The sequence below is a fragment of the Sinocyclocheilus rhinocerous genome, unplaced genomic scaffold (genome assembly GCF_001515625.1).
Source record: "Sinocyclocheilus rhinocerous isolate Xijiao unplaced genomic scaffold, SAMN03320098_v1.1 scaffold3225, whole genome shotgun sequence".
Taxonomy (NCBI): domain Eukaryota; kingdom Metazoa; phylum Chordata; class Actinopteri; order Cypriniformes; family Cyprinidae; genus Sinocyclocheilus; species Sinocyclocheilus rhinocerous.
The window spans coordinates 259996-278222 of NW_015657294.1; the positions used below are offsets into that span (position 1 = coordinate 259996).

Sequence of the window (18227 nt, forward strand, 5' to 3'; positions counted from 1 at the left end):
AAAAAAAAAAAAAAGAGAGAGAGAAATGCAAACAGAAAAATCATCTTTTATCTGTTTAGAATCATCCTAAAGAGATATTTATGACTGGTAAATTTGCTCGTTTCACCCACCATTGGCAGGTGCGGTAAAAATCTATTTTGGCTACAGCGTTATATTTTCCTTTAAGTCAAGTGTTTGGTATTCTCTGTGGGCTGGTTTGAATTAGTAGTGATGGCCAGTTTCCAAACGAATCCCTCTTTTGAGTTGATTCCTTTCATAAATAAAATGATTTGTGAAGTGGTTTGATTCAGTTAGAGATCTTATATTAATAAACAGTCGATCAAATTCCAACTATATTTACTAATTTGCATTTTTAAAAATGCGTACTACTTTTGCTACGAGATTAACTACTTCAGAATAAACGACAAGTTTAAGGATTTTAATATCTGACTCTGTAATAAAATATAAAGTAGCTTCACTGCAGCAATCTACTGTATTTTCTGGAAAATAAGTTGCACTGTAAGTCACACAGGGTAAAATGGCATTGTTGAGAGAAAAAATGATTTGCATCAGTGTATAAGTCACATTTTAGTATTACATTCAGAAATACTGTAAAATGTAAAATACCAGTAAATAAAACAAAATATTGACAAACAGTGTTTTACTTCCCCTCTCTCCACAACAGATTTAACAGTATTCAGACTAGAATGGGAATGAAAAATGTAAGTTTAAATCAAACATAAATTATAGTGCCGTTTATTATAAATAACATTATAAACACCTTATTTAAAGGACAAAGTGAAATTAAGAAATGCACAATTCTAATAAACATAGCCTCTCTCATTCAGCATGAATGCAAATGCTTTGCGATTGACGTAACTGCAATATAGAAGTCGCTTCGGAAAATAAGTCGAAGCATGTTTTATATGCTAAAAATGTGACTTGTTTTGGAAAGTAAAGTACTTTTACAACGAAGCCTGTAGTCTAGCTGAACACTCTCTCTACAGGCTTAGCTGAGTAGTTTGTAGCCTGAAGTAGTTTGATAAATGGCTAAAGGATGGGGTACACTAGGTTTAGATAGAGGCAGTGAGAAAGAGCGAGGCGATGCAGACAGGAATAATGGAGCTTCAGAGGCTGCATGCTGAGAGCGGCTCTTGAAGAAGAGGGCCGGTGTGGGCCCGTCCGGCTGGGCACAGGGCATACTATCTGCTGCTCAATGCCCACTCTGTCTGGATCCAGCCATAACACTCCTGCACAACAGAGCAGGACAGTCAAGAGACAAATAAAAGAGTTTTAAACTGGGTCACAGCAGGCCAGCAATAAGCTGCTCTCCTCTTTGTGTCTCTCTTTCACTTTGTTTCCTGCTGGAAAAACAAGATCATACCAGATTAAAGTGGACTTGGGAACATTAGAGCTGGTAGGCAGTAGATTGTTTACCAGCTGATGGTTTACAGGCTGTGACACAACAAGCCAATGGTGTGCGCAAAAGTCAGATGCAAATGTCAAAGAGGGTGCACACAAAAGGCACTTCTCATTGGCTGTATCCAAAACCACATAATTTCTGAGTAGGTATTCTTTGGAAAAAGTAATTACTTCACAGCTACTAAAAAAAGTGTGTTTATATAGTATGAATGAAATCTGGACATACTACATTTGTCATGTCAGTTGCGTCACTTTACTCCCATTGCCATTCACAAATCCTGTCCTGTGGCTTCATGGGATAGTAAAGTGTCCATTAGATGTGCACTTCAGAATTGTGCTGGTGGAATTAGCACCTATACTGTTTTGCCTATACTGTCTTATGAATACTATGAATTCAGACATACTACTCTTTTCACATAGTAGTGAAAGTACATGATTTCAATTGTAGCCACTGTATATCTTCAGTCATAGCTCCCAGACTATATAGTTTCCCAGACTACTGCCACCTTCTGGTATGGAGAGTTGTTTCCTCTAGCGCAGGTGCAGAATGTAAATGTGTTAGTTTGCCATTGGCTGTAGTCTTTGCGGGGTGATCAAGCGCAATTTTTTTGCCCCTGTCACCAAAAAGTCTACAATCTACCATCTAAACCAGCTTCAACCTGCTAATGACCTGAACTTAACAGACTGGAAATGAAATCATGTAAAATTGATAAAAAAAATTTAAAAAAAGAATATTTGGTAACACTTTAGGCCCTGTCCACACGAACGCGGTTATTTTTAAAACCGCAGCTTTTTCTACGCGGTTAGGCCGTTCGTCCACACGCAAACGCAGCACCAGGTCACTGAAACCGTGTACGTGTGGACATGGCCTTAGTATAGGGACCAATTCTCACTATTAACTAGTTGCATATTAGCATTCCTATTAATAACATATTGGCTGTTTATTAGTACTTATAAAGCACATATTCTGCATGACCATATTCTACATACTCAATACCTAAACTTAACAACTGCCTTACTAACTATTAATAAGCAGCAAAAGTCGTAGTTAATGGTTTGTTAATAATGAGAACTGAAATAAAGTGTGACTGAATATGTAGTCATCATTTAGATTTATTCTGTACGCATTGGGGACAGGCACTCCAAAAATGTAAATGAATGAATGAATGAATGAAAAGGAGCAGTGTAAACATACTTGAACATACAAAAAGTTTAATAGAAAAAAAGAAAGTCATAAGTCATACAGTTTTGGAATTAGATGAGGGTGATTAAATGACAACAGAATTGTCATTTCAAGGGTAAATCATTCCTGTAAACTGCCAAAATAAAATAAAATAATAAAATCCTACACCATTTTTTTCAGTGTGGTTTAAGTTCAGATCCACTCTTTGTTTCTCTTTCAGTCCAATCTCCTCCTGTCTGTTTCTTTTTTTCTGTTCCTGTCAGTCAGCCAGTCTTCTATTCATCAGTGTCTTGCTCCTTCCCTCTTTCTCATCCTCTGGGTTGGTGTTGACCTCTCTTTCACAGTTAATAAACTGCAACTATCAGTCTATTCTCCCTGCAGCTAATACACTGACACAAAGACAAGAGTTCTCCAGTCATTCAGTTATTCTAGCCGCTGTGGGAACGTCCGGGGATTTCCTTTGTAACGCTAAAATGCTGAAAGTCCCACTTGCGGTTTATGGAGATTCTTTCAACAAGAATAGGCTCCAAAATATGTTCCTACATGCCACTCATTGTCTCACTGGTGAAAGTCAAAGACTGCCAGTATCTGTCTAGATACAGTGCCAGCTGGTTTTACGGATGAATATCACAGAATGTCTGGTTCCTATTTCACTACAAATCTAAAATAAATTTAATTTAGACTTTTTTTGGGGGGTGAAATATGACAAGCACAGGCTGGTTTTGTGAGATTCACTTTTGTATGTTTGTCTTTGTGTGTCCAGAAACAGAATCCCTGGGATGTGTTTGAGTCATGGTGTGTGTGTGTGTGTGTGTGTGTACTTGGACAAGAATCTGTTTTTCCTGGATCTGGTTTGATGTGTGTTTGAGGGCTGGTGCTGTGTTTGGTCGAGGGTGTGTGTTTGTGTACTTGTCACTTGTAGTGGCTGTGTTTGTGTGGGTGTGAGGTGTAAGGCAGAGTGTGTCATGTTTGTGTGATCATGAGAAGGTTCAGTACTCCCTGTGTATTTGTGTAATACATTTGTGTGTAAGTTTTGTTAGAGGGCTTTATTATGGTAGGGATGTGTGTTTTCTGCATTCATCTCTCTCTCTCTTGTGTTTTAGGGTAATATTTACTCTTTGAAAGCAGAGACAGATCTAACGAATATCTTTAAGGCTGTCCACACCTGTGAAACTTAATATTTGTTTTCTACAGCCAAATACACACACACACACACACACGCATGTTGGGTTTCCATGTTTTATGGGGACATTTCATAGGCGTAATGGTTTTTATACTGTACAAACTGTGTAATCTATAGTCCTACACCAATCCTACACCTAAACCTGCCCCTTACAGAAAACTTTCTGCATTTTTAGATTTTCAAGAAAATACATTCTGTATGATTTATAAGCTTGTTTCCTAATTGGGACCAAAAAGTGTTTCCACAAGGACAAGGATTTGGGATATTGCCATCTTTGTGGGGACATTAAATGACACAAATTTTGACACACAAATTTTTGTCCCCATAACGTAGGGTTTACCAGGACCACACACACACAAACTCAAACAGTCTCCAGTCATTTTAAGCCTCGAACCTTTTTCACAAACCAGTTTTAAGTGCTTGAACAGATCTTAATTACTTAATTACTTGAGTACTAATTGAGTCTTTTATACACACATTTAAACCAAATTTGCTCCAGCACATGATTTTGAGTCAGCTTTCTGATCGGGTCAAACTAAGATGTTTTAACTTAACTTAACAATTACATTTCTATTTATTAATTTAGTAGATGTTTTAATCCAAAGTGACTTAAAAAAAGAAAGACACTTGTCATCCCTTGTGGAATATAAGTACATTTTAACATACATTTAAAAATAGTAAAAAAAAAATATATATATACTGTATATAAAGTTTTATAAGTTAAAATATACGTTTTTGGACAATTAATAGCATCTAAGTGCTTCATTGACCCACTTCAGTAGAACTTAAGTACATCTTTATAGGTAATTTCATAATTCTACTATTGTCATTATATTCTATATATTGTCTATATTATTCTGTTGAGATGTATTGTTAGTTATCTATTTAATTTTTTGACATTTACACATCTTTTAATTTTCTAAACGTGGACTTAAAAAACAGTCGTAAAAGGGAATCTTTAGGCACCTCACAAATCAAGCATTAGGTTTAAAAACACTTGAGGCAAGTTCATATGTTGGACAGAATGACAGACTCGTTATCTCTCTTTAGAGAATCCCTGAGCAAGTTAATAAAGCCCCAAATTAGCATTCAGGAGGAGCTAGTGCACAATAATGTAAGCCACATCCATCACTCCTTCCCGGCTTTATTATTTCTTTGCATTTTACATCACAGACATCAGAACAAATGTTTACACTATTCCACTTGAAATTGACATGCAAACACACAAGTATGTGTGCTTTCTGGCATTTAAAGAAAGTGTGGCAACAGTATGCCACATGAACAGATTTCTCACAGTGCACAGAAAGAGAAAAGAGAGAGTCAGACCGAAGCCCACGCAATGTCCAGTCGTCCTCTGTATGAAGTACGGGTTTGTTGACTCATGCTGTCTATTGTTGAGACTGCGAGGGCTCAGTTTACCCCGTCTCTCGATCACTGATTTCCTCTTTGAAATTACATGGACTCTCCCTTTCAACCCTGCAGAAAATACAGAGGGATTAGCAGATATTAAAAGGCACTGAAAGGAAGATGGTGCATCTCATGTCCTGGCCTTTTTTTGGAGGTAGTCATGCAGTGAACATTTGCTGAAGACATTTTAAGAAACCGTGAAATGGTGTGACAGATGCAATTTTCTTACCTGTCAAGGATAATGAAACCATATATACTTTTTTTTTTTAAATACCACAGTATATTTTTGAAGGTGGGAGATTGTGGCAGTAAACAAAGCTGGGCTTTCAAGGCATTGTGCTGTGTATCAGCATCTCAAGGTCATTTAAGGTCAGCTGGTATCAAAATGAACAAATTGACATTGCGCATCTGGGTTAAAGCATTTACTGAAAATCCTCTTACGTTTACATTTCTCCACACTGTTGCTCCTTAAGAAACACCATGTGTCACAACTCAAAATCCCAGGTTGGGATAATCTTGTACGAAGTGGAAAGCAAGTAAAATGGGCTCATAGTGTGGCTGTTTGATTTCTGTTTTCTGCTGTAAATCGCCGTGGATCAGGAGCTTTAGGGAGTCTGGGGGTCACAGATTGTTCTGAGAGCCGTAGCACACGCAACACCTGCTCGTGATGTCCTGAAGCTGTTTACAGAACAAAATATCTTTAAGCACTTTTAGAAAATAAACTCTCTCGAAAACAAATTTAACACACTTGCATTGTCTAAAAGTGTCACAGGCGAATTGTAATGTCATTTCTAGCATTTTAGTTATCTATTGTGCTGTTATTTTAGTATTATTTATATACTATTGTAATATGTTTTTAATTTAAATTTCATTTGAATTTCTTTCTTTGTTTATGCAATTTATTTGTTAAAAGTAATTTTAGTATCTCATTGTAAACTTATTTATTTCAGGCGGTTTCTAATTTTCCTTTAAGTTTTCTAATATTTATGTTTTAAAAATCATAGTTTATATTTGATTTAATTTTTTTATTCAAACAATAACAACACTGGTATCGTTTTTGTATCCTAATCACACACGATTTAATAATATTTTCACTATTTACCCTGATATTTCCATGATTTATTCACATCTTATATTGTATGTCAATTGTTTTTATAAACACAATAACTGAAAAAAAACAAACAAAAAAAACTTTATTTACCCTTATTAGGGGTAAAACTATTGGTTCTAGTGGAAAAGACACCACATCTCGCAAATAATTCTCACACAATAAATTTTGATGTAGTTTATTTCATGCTCTGTTCATAAAAGCATCATAGTATTAAGCATGATTAATGTAATAATTCAGGTTTTACAGATTTTTATACAGTAGTTTACGATCAAAAGTCTAAGATAAGAGTAAAACAATAAAATCTGACACTATAAAACAAAATAAATCATTAAGGTATGATGAAAAACATTCCAAGAAAGTTTTAATGGAACAAAAAGATTTGAAACATTTGAAATCCTTGTACAGTAATAAAAATCAACCCTTGGGACCTAAAAGTGCTTGTATTCGAAGAAACACCCATTACTAGTATCTAGTGGTCGACCAATATATCGCCAAGGCCGATATATCGGCCGATATTTGGCATTTTTCAAATATCGGCATCGACCGATAAGTTTTTCAGTTTGGCCGATGTGTTCGAGGCGGGACTTTTATTTTGACGGCGCTGAGAACGGCAGCGCCTGCACACACAGTGTTCACATTCTCCTTGTTCGCTGTCGTCGTTAACAGTTCTGTCTAATACGGACAGAAATCTGTCTAATAATCAGATAGAACTGTTAAACAAAGGAATTAAAATTAAATTAAATAAAAGTATTATAATGACTGCTTTTATATTATTAGTAATAAATTAGTAGCATTCAGCAAATACGCATTTATATCATTTAAACAAATCTTTGAATAACTAATGAACATTTAATTTCACAAACCTTGCAAACTTAGTCGAATTGGCATCGGCTGTCAAAAAATCAATATCGGTCGACCACTACTAGTATCCCACTTTTGCGATTCCAGGACTTGGAACGGTTCTGGTTTGTGTGCTAGGTGTGCTTGAGAACAGTTTTTCAAAACCATCTGAGCCTATTATGTAAAAAAAAAATATATATATATATATGTTTTGCAATTTCCCAGCACCACCTGCCTGTTCTCAGACAGGCTAATAGTTTAACCAAACACAAGCTGCAGTAATTTTGGCTACCTAAACTAGATGAAGTGAGGCGGTAAGGAAATGCCTCGACACAGCGGGAGGTGTGTGTACGTGTGTTGACAGGAATCAGAGCATGAATGAAGAGGATTTGCCTGCAGTTTCAACAGAACAGAATTAGCAGCGTTCACATGACTGCAGGGAGTTCAGACAAAACGTGACTGGTGATAACAGGCTAGACCTGTCTTTAGGAGCTGGAAACACATACAAACGCACTTTAGACGGAAGGAAATCTTTGTTAAAGTTGTTTTAAGTACACATAGAGCTCTAATTTGATGGCATTGCGCATTTCGTCTTAGGTTTATACAAGCAAATACAGAATGGTTGGTTCATTGAGGGTAAAATCATACTTTGTTTGCAGTGTTTGGTTAAAGCGTGCAGGTGTGTGCATTCGTCAATCATCAGATGATGTCAGTTTGTAGGTTTCGTCATATCTGTTTGATTTAAACTCACATGTTGTCATACAGGAGTATTTTTAATGTCTTATAGTTTGTCCTTTTGCTTTATCATGGACCCTTTGCTTTGTGTAAGTTGATACACTACTCAGATATCAAAGCCGGAGAGGTGTGCTGTTTTGAGGTCAAAAGTGACCGCCGGTATGTTGTTTAAACAGTCAGTGGGTGTGTTTTCAGGTCAAGTGGAAGTGGAGCCAATTTTAGCTATTCAGCCAATTATATCGAATTCTATTTACAGTGTTAATACATATTTCTGGTATTAGGGACTGTTTACATACACAGAGCACAGTTTTTTTTTTTCAGTTCATTATGACGTTTTTCCATAATTATTGTACTGTATGTAAATATGCAGTAGACCGATCTCTTTAACCGTTGCACTTGTGTTTTGTGTCTTTTTCAGCTCTTTAGTAAAAAAAAAAAAAGTTTAACCTTTGAAAAACATGTTTGCAGATGTGTTTTTTTTTTTCTTTCACTGCCAGGCATCTTACTTTTTTTTTTAAACATAAACATTTATTGTTTGATTGGCCCATTATTGCACACAATTCATGCATGCTTTTTAAAAATAAAATTATATTTCTATTTTTTTTTTTTTTTTTTTTTTTTAATTTATTTTTTTTTTAATTTAAAAAAAAAATTTTCATCTACTTTATAAGAGAAAGTTAAAAATAATAATGTAGCCAATTTTTTTTTTTACTATCACGCAAATATGGGGGAAAAGGAAATACATGTGTAAAGAAAAAATTCTCATCTATTTTTTTACTTTTGTCAAAATAACTTTCTGTGTATCTGAAATAATGTTTCAGTTTTGCTGACATTCTCTTTCAAAGTTGTAATAAAACAAAGATTATTGGAGTTTTCCCAAAAAAAACAAAAACAAATCAGTGTTTCTATTTTAAAATATGCCATTTAATTCAGAGCGATACCATTTTTTTTATTTTTATTTTTTTTTGAAATTGTCTGAATGAAAATTGTTTAAATACTACACCATTTTTTAAGTAACAATGGAAAGCAGAAAGGAATTTTTAACTTACTATTTAGAAAAACTGCCAACAGAATACAGTAGCACTTCCATTTTGGAAACTAGAGCAGACATTTTTAAGCCCAACTTCATTGTGAACACTATAAATGCATTTTTAAAGAGATAGTTCACTCAAAAATGAAAATGATGCCGTCATTTACTCACGTCATTCCAAACCGGTATGACATTCTTTCTTCTGCAGAACATTTCTTCTGTGGACCAAACAACTCAATTATTCTTAAAAATCTTCCTTTATGTTCCACGGAAGACTGAAAACCATTCAGGTTTGGAACAACATGCGGGTCAGTGAATTATGACAAGTTTAATAACAGAAGACTACCATTTTTTAAGTAACAATGGAAAGCAGAAAGGAATTTTTTACTTACTATTTAGAAAAATTGCCAACAGAATACAGTAGCACTTCCATTTTGGAAACTAGAGCAGACATTTTCAAGCCCAACTTCATTGTGAACACTATAAATGCATTTTTAAAGAGATAGTTCACTCAAAAATGAAAATGATGTCGTCATTTACTCATGTCATTCCAAACCGGTATGACATTCTTTCTTCTGCAGAACATTTCTTCTGTGGACCAAACAACTCAATTATTCTTAAAAATCTTCCTTTATGTTCCACGGAAGACTGAAAACCATTCAGGTTTGGAACAACATGCGGGTCAGTGAATTATGACAAGTTTAATAACAGAAGACTATACACATGCAAACCAAATGCTAGAATTGCCATTTTGTTTCTTTTTAGAAAGAACAGATGCCAACGAAGAACATCTATTTTTAAGAGTGTATAGTCAGAAACAATTGATATGAAGTAGGACTATAACATATCTGATTTTGAAGGGCTATTTGGGTAGAGACAAATAATGTTATACAGTTACATTGAAGCGTAATGCTCATGGTCTGATGATTGTCATTTCATGTCTTTTTTTTAAGGCCTTGTGTGAGGTCTTCATGCATGAGGCCTCAGAGTTCATCAAGTCTTTCTGTTTAATGGTGAGATTAGTAACATGATTAACTCATGTCATTAGCATCAGGACAGGCAGCTGTCAGAGTCTTAATCAGTACAGATACTATAATGTACCCACATGCAAAGAGCAGTTGAATGTATGCGGACCCCTCCTGGACCCCGTTCCACATGAGTGACCAGCACACATTGCTAGTGAGAGCCACACAAAGGGCTTAAGTGTGTGTGTAATTAAGACTGATTAGCTGATGAAGGACTGTTTTAGTCTTCAAAGAGGTGTGTGCTGGTCTCAAGCTGAGAGCAAATACTAGAAGATGAGATAAAGAAGAAAAGCTGTGAGCTGCTCATTCGAAGAAAAAAAGTTTGATGTAGTAACTTATGTAGTTTTTCCACAAAGCAAAGCTTCTCGTCAGTCCACTGAGTACATTAATGAAAACTAAGCTGCAAAAACAGGTCATTCAGGATTAATGGATGAATATGGGATTGGCCAAAAGCAATACTTAGAAAGCTGGGTGGCTGATAATGCAGATACATTATACAATTTCAAATGAAATGTACACAACCAACATGGATAAAGTGTATTTGTCTTTATCTTCCAGAATATTTACCTAAAATTCACTAAAAAACATTTTTTTTTTTTTAAATTGGTTATTCTATTTACAAAATACAAGATTATACTTTCCCTGTCATTTATAACTCCTCTCCTTATAATTGTCCCTCCCTTTTTGTTTCTCCATTCTTCCCATCAGCATCTGCTCCCACTGAAGCCTGTCTGTCCTGAAGAGCTAGTTCCAGCACTGCACACTTTCCGGAGCTCATAACCCTTACAGTCTACACCTGTATTTCCTGCTGTAGCCTGGAATGTAAGCTGGGGCTGACGGTGTTAACATAACCTCAACTATAGCTCAGCGCTGGGCAGGCCGTTGGTGTGATAACCTAATTATACTGTACGTACACAGCAGAAAGTGGGCTTCTGTGTCAAAAGCTTTAGCTGGCAAGAACAGCTGGAGTGGATTTTTAAGTAAAACATTTGTTCAGTTTTGTTCATTTTGTAAAAGAAGAAAAAAGGACAGACTTAATAGTTGTTGTTTTTTTAACTACTATCGTGACCAGCAAACCTAGTAAGTTCTGCAATATGCACAAAGATACCAGAAAATGATGTGACAACTATCTGCAAAGTGATGTTTTTACAAAGAGAAAAACCATTAGCAGAAAACAGTGGTTGATAAAAGGATAGTTTAGATGATACAGCTGAAAATCACTCATTCATGCAAGTACTGCTTTTCAACCCTCCAGACATCCATTTTAAATGTATTATTGCAATAATTTGTTTGTTTTTACACACTGAAAGTTGAGTCAATATAATTGTCTGTGGTAATTGACATTTTACCACAAGATGCTGTCAATAGATTTTGTTTCCTTTAAATGTATTGCTACTTGCTTGGCTCATCAAATTGTGTTGTAAAGTGTTTCGGATTGCAATGTTGAATCATTCTTGATGGGAGGTTAATAGCTGCAAAACATCCAATTGTAATTAAGGCAAGATTAATAAACATGCTGTGTGTAGGTTTATTTCTTACATAAGCCTTATAAATAATTTTAATTGTCTAGGCAAAAGTAAATCTACACAAACTACTATTTGTTTCTACATTGACTGTGTGAGTGTGAGTGTGTGTGAGTGTGTGTGAGAGTGTGAGTGTGTGTGTGTGAGTGTGTGTGTGTGAGAGTGTGAGTGTGTGAGAGTGTGAGTGTGAGTGTGTGTGTGTGAGTACCGTAGATATAGTGTGTGTGTGTGAGAGTGTGAGTGTGTGAGAGTGTGAGTGTGAGTGTGTGTGTGTGAGTACCGTAGATATAATACCTGGAGAAAGCACAGATTGTGCTGAACTGTGATGGTAATGGCATCAGACAAAAAGAAAAAAATAATAATTTCACAATGTAAGAGGCCTTTAAAAACTGGTAGAAGATCCACTTTAATATAATTAAATATCTGAGATGTACACTACTATTCAAAAGTTTAGTGTTCTTCAGGTTCTAATGTTTTGAAGTCTCTTATTTTCACCAAGGCTGCATAAAATATTTTGAAATATTGCAATTTAAAATAGCTGCTTTCTATTTGAATATATTTTAAAATGTGATTTATTCCTGTGATGCTTTCAGCATCATTACTCCGGTCTTTAATGTCACATGATTCTTCAGAAATCATTCTAATATGCTGATTTGCTTCTCAGAAAACATTTCTTATTATTATCATTGTTGAAAACAGTTGTGCTGCTTCATATTTTTGAAATCCTTTCGTCATCGATAAATAGAAAGTTCAAAAGAGCAGCAATAGAAACTTTTTTGTAGTAATGTAAAATACTTGATTTTCACTTTTGATCAACTTAATGCATAACTGCTGAATAATAAAAAATATTGAACAGTAGTGTATGTTCAGCAAAAGATTTGTCCTTAGAATAGTGTAGTAACAGCAGCTTCCAGCAGGGGTTAACTGGACCATGCTAACCAGCCAAACCTTGACCCCTCAGTGTATACTAAAGAGACTAATTACATCTTGTTCACATCCCGTCCTCTTTATTTCACCTTGTATGAGGTGTAGTGGCTGCCAAAGACCTTCTGTGCTTCTCAGAATCTGCTTCCTGTCTCCACACAAACAGTTCACGTCTGCCTTCCTCTTTCCTCTGAGCAGTCGCAGGCCAGCAGGAAGGGGATAGGAAACAAAGAACCTACTTCCTGCGGTGGACGCCAGCATTCCAGACATTGGTAAAGGAAATGCTTGGTAACTAGAGGGGCTCGGAGGAGTTTGCTGTCCCAGCTTTCCATCAATCTCTCATTGTCTGCCCTCTCCACTGCCCTTTCAGTCTTTGTAGTTGGTTTATTACGCTTCTAGTAATAGTGAGCCAATGGGATTGGTCTCTTTAATCAAAGTCATCTTTGCAGATGCTGTCACTGCACCTCAGTCGAGATTTGTGAGCTGTGTTTTATCTGCGATTTGATATGAGTCATCAATCCGGCACCATTTCACACCCGACCCCTCGTACTAACCGTCCCGTGTGTGTATTAGTGGAGACAGTCACCACGGAGACCCATCAGAAAAAGGGGGAAGGGGGGACCAAAAGAGAGACGCAGATGCTGGAAGGCTGTGTTTAAATCAACACCATAAAAATCCTGCGGGATACAGATGCCGGGCCTCTTGGGAACAATGCGTGTGGTGGCTGAGACACCCCTGGACATGATTCATCCTCTCTGCCCCCTTCAGCCTGACCCTTGAGATCCTTGTCTTAGATGGGCTTGATCGTTCAAAGAACGTCGTCTCCCTCCGGACTCCTCAGACTGACTTCGAGCCCTTCAAAAGCATTCTGATATCTTCTGGAACCTCGACAAGGTCAGATGGGCCCACGGGAGCGCGTGGGAGAAGAAGAATATTGGCATGTTGGAAAACTGTAGAAAATGAATGCGTCAAGACAACATGTTTGACAGATGCGAGATTTTCAGAACGTTGTCAGTAGGAAACTGAGAACTGATTCTGAAGATTCCGAAAAAAATGGAACTGAGTGATGTCCAAGACATTTGGTTCTATTAGCAGTTCTTGAACACCATATGTAACACTGTACTAAAATAGTTTGACAGGTTTGTCTTGCACTGGTGAATCTACAGCACTAGCGCAAATGAAATCATGACTGAGTTGTGCGTTTGTGTTGGAATTACGAGTTATAAGCCAGAAAGACTGTATAAAGAAATGAATAGACATATTTCTGTTATGTTATCCGTGTTGGTTGATTCGCAAATACATAAATCTTATGAGCTGGATCTTTTAATGAACTGGTCGAAATGAATCACAGACAAACTAATCTGCTCACTGACTCACCGAATCAGTCCATGCGGTTACTGAATTAACATTACTTTCATCATGTGTGACTCAAAATAAACCAAGACTGTGCAGTGCTTGAAGTTCATAGAGTTAAATCAGTCTAAACACTGACCAGTTTTTCATATGACAATATATACCCTTGTAAAAAAGAGGTACACTTGAGCATACTTAAAATGAGAATATACTGGGAACTAAATGCAGTGTTTTGTACACTGAATTGCAACTGATTGAAAATGTATATATTAAATGCAATTAGCTGAACTTACCCAATTTAAGTACTTAAGTACATCTTATTAATATATGATATGTAATTTCATAATCACTTCTGTTATCTTTGAAATATATGTAGAATAAAACATACTTTAATGTAATTTATATTGAAACCTGTATGTCATGTATTTATATATGTGTGTAAATAAGTTGTAAATTTGTACATTTAAAAGATATTAACTTTAAATGTAATATCAAATAACTCACTAGTTAAATTTTAATCAAGTACTTTACATGTGCTTTAGTATGTGTCAAAACATAAAAATAAGTGTACTTTTTTAAAGTATGACAAAAGATTATTAAAACATGATTTAAAATGTTTTTATGTTCTCATATTTTATAGTACTATTAGCTTCCTCAGAAGTATTGAGAATTGTTAATGAAATTAAGGAAGCACAATCGGAAGTAGAATCATTATAGAGTACACCTTAAGATTCCATTCCATAACAGACGCTTCTGTTTACAAACCCTGTTCCATTTCCTTCTCACCATGCAGAAGGTAAGCAAAAACGAAGAGAAAAAGATGTCTCAAGAGGTTTTCCTTTCAACGCCCCACTCGCTCCTGACTTCCATCCTCTGTGCCGTTTTTAGCCGGCCTGTTTTTTCCCGCAGAACATCAGAGAGTCAAAGTCAATTGTCATAGCAGAGAACAGCTGGAGGAAGTCGAGTGACTACACAGCAAGACTTGAACTCTGTACAGCAATTTACACACGAGAATCTTCTCCATGAAGAACATTTTTTTCCGCTTTGCAATCACACGTCATGCTTGAGCTCAGGTTTTCTTGTGAATACAACGTCATGCTAGTTGCGTTAGCGAGCGTGTCCTAAATTATGTCAGATTTGAAATTTTTCGTGAATATGACTTGTTTATCAAAGATAAACTGTTTTGTGTACATTTTCAAACCAGCTTTTAACTTAGTCCTGTTACATTATTGACATTTGAACAAAAGTTATCCTTAAAATCATTGTTCTTCCTCTAAACTTAAAGGGGTCATATTATGCTTTTTCACTTTTTCAACTTTAGTTAGTCTGTAATGTTGCTGTTTGAGCATAAAAAATTCCTCTTAAGCTTTAAATCTAAAACATGATTTCCTCATGTTGAAGCTGTTGTGGACTAGTTAAGGAACAGCTAAAGGTTGTAGTGTCAAGTAATGTATGCTCGGTGACTGACTATGGTGTTTCTATCATGTTGTTGATATGGTGTATCTGTTGAAGCTGTCTCAAGGTTATCTCCATCTGCTGAGGTTACACACACCACACTTCCTCAGTCAGCTCTTGTTTTAAGCTCTTGTGCAGTGGAGTGGAGTGACCTTCACATTCCTTTCCCAGCCAAGAGTGATGTCAGTGGGCCGGATCTGAGCAGGTCAGGCTCCCTCAGGTACACGTTCATGGAAACGTTTCCACCTCAGTGTCAAACGGTTTTACCGCAACTAAGCTTTGTAAATGTTTGTGATTATAGGTATAGTTCATCCAAAACTGCCATCATTTACTCTTTCTTCTGTGGAACACAAAAGGAGATGTTTTTCAGAATGTCGAAGCTGCTCTTTTACACTCAAACAAAAGCAGACAGTGAAAAGTTTTTATGTTTTTATCTTCCATCATAAAAGTAGTTTATACATCTTCTGAAGTTGTATAATAGCTTTGTTTGAGGAAAAAAAAAAAGTACCTCCCAAATCTCATTGGCACAAGTTTGGAATAACTTGAAGGTGAATACATTTCTTTTTTGTTTTTTTTGATAAATTAGGTCCAGAGTTTATAGGTGAGAAATTTTGTGTGCAGTAAAGTGGCGATTTGCAGTGGCAAAGTGGTGACCAAGCAGCTTTTTGTTGGTTGATGCAGAGAATTTGCGTGACTAACTTGAACCGTTGCAAAATTCTTTAACCTCGCACGAAATTCCAGATTGTGTAGATTCTTCTTTGAAATGACTGCTTTTTGGCCATGAACATCTGTTGAACATCAGTAAATGTGACTGCAGTTTGTCTTTAGTTGTTATCTTTTGCGTTGTGGCTCTAAAAGACAATGTGATTGGTATGAGACATACAGGAGAGAGAGAGAATAATCTGACTTTGATTTGACTCTGACAGCACATAAATGTAAATACATCCGTACTTTGTAGATTCCTTTCACTCTCTGCATTCTTAAAGTGACAGCTGTTATTTCCAAGACACAGGTGTTAAAATAGAACACTGTTACGGTCCATAAACTTGAACTCTGTGTACCTGACACAAGGAAGTATCCATGGTACATTATGTTAGCTATCACTTGCATTTTCTTTTGCCTGGGAGCGATTTGCAATATGAATGTAATGCCCTGACTAATGACAGCTGCATGTTGAATCATCCAAATCAAAATCATGCAAATCTACTACTTTGGCTTGAGAGGACTGTAAAAGTCTGTTTTTTGTTTGTTTGTTTGGTTGGTTTGTCTGAGATGTAGTGTTCTTCAAATCTTAAAAAATATATTTTCAAAAAAAGACTACTTCTGTTCTTGTAGATAATATTAATTAAAAGTTCACTTAAGTGTACTTAAAAAGAGTACAGTTTCACGACTTTCTTAAGTACTTTTGAGTGCACTTTGTAATAATCTCAAATTAAGAGTTTTACTTTAAAGTACATTTTAAATCATTAATATTATTTTGTCATGCTTTTAAGAGACACTTATTTGGATGTGTTGACTAGCATACTTAAGCACTTAATTATTTTACTTAAATATATAGTTATTTGCTATTACATTTAAAGTTAAAATATTTTAAATGCACTAAATTGCAACTTTATCATTACAAATCTATAATTACAAATATATTTAAATTAGTGCTGTCAAACGATTAATCGCGATTAATCGCATCCAAAATAAAAGTTTTGGATGCGATTAATCACGATTAATCGTATAACATCACTAATTTAAATACATGTAATACAAGCTTCAGTAGTATATTTTTAGTGTACCATAAATGCACACTTTAACCCTACTTCAAAGACAATGGAATTTTGCAATTACATATAAAGATGTTCTTAAGTCCTACTTACGGTAAGTGTGTCAAATGTCTACAGTTTAGCTAACTGAATTTAATATAAACATAAACTATAATAATACATTTTCATTTAATTGCAATTAGCATGCAATTAAGTGTCTAATTAATATTCTTTTGTCATGCTTTTAAGAGACATTTATTTGGATGTGTTGACTAGCATACTTAAGCACTTAATTATTTTACTTAAATATATAGTTATTTGCTATTACATTTAAAGTTAAAATATTTTAAATGCACTAAATTGCAACTTTATCATTACAAATCTATAATTACAAATATATTTAAATTAGTGCTGTCAAACGATTAATCGCGATTAATCGCATCCAAAATAAAAGTTTATGTTTACATAATATATGTGTGTGTACTGTGTATATTTATTATGTATGTATAAAGATGCACACATTCATCATATATTTTGAAAATATTTACATATAACATAAACTATAATAATACATTTTTATTTAATTGCAATTAGCATGCAATTAAGTGTCTGCAAACATATTATTATATATTATAAGCATATTATTTTATTTCCGTAATAAGCACTTTTTTTTTTTGAAGTATGCTAAAGTGTACTTGTTTCACAGGGTATTTAAAACTACCTAAATCAACCATCCTAATCCAACTACATACCCACATGTTGTCTTTTGTAATAAGATGCCCGTAAGGGTGCCTGCATATAACAATGTTATCAGTTTATGTTGTCAGCACAAACCATTTGTGTCATTATTAGGTATAATGTCTCTGTGTTAAATGTATCTGCCTCAGAACGAAGCATTGATCAGTCTTAGACTGTTAACTACAGGCTGTTTCAGGTTAACTATCGACCCTGTTTTGGTACCGGCTCATTCAGGTGCTTTGTGAATGAGTGTGTCACAGCACAAAGGGTGGAGAAGGGGACAGAAGGAAAGATAGAGCAGGAAGACAGCAGGGAGAGGTGTGGTGTGTCCTTGTCTCTGTGGCACTCTGGTGCCACCTATTGATAATGTTATTAACTCTACAAGGTTTTATAACGTGGATGAAGGTGATGTTGTGCGGCTGACTCATTTTTAGCTAGAGGATGGCTTGGGTTTTCAAACACCCCATAGCTGACGTACACTTTGATTTTCGGACACACGGGGCAGACCTCCCACATCAGCATGTGTGTGCGTGCGTGTGTGAGTGTGTGTGTGTGTGTTTGTGTG

General features: G+C 35.6%; 1 protein-coding gene and 1 long non-coding RNA gene across 2 annotated transcripts in view; both read left to right on the forward strand.

The window, feature by feature from the left end:
• The window catches only part of LOC107720936 (disco-interacting protein 2 homolog A-like), a 155132-nt gene that overhangs the window by 67077 nt on the left and 69828 nt on the right, over positions 1-18227 (forward strand). The gene's annotated exons all lie outside the window — the stretch shown is intronic.
• Positions 4813-13609, forward strand: LOC107720948 (uncharacterized). The gene is made up of 3 exons (XR_001637664.1): positions 4813-4881; positions 9020-9022; positions 13598-13609. It is a non-coding gene; the product is annotated as an uncharacterized LOC107720948 (long non-coding RNA).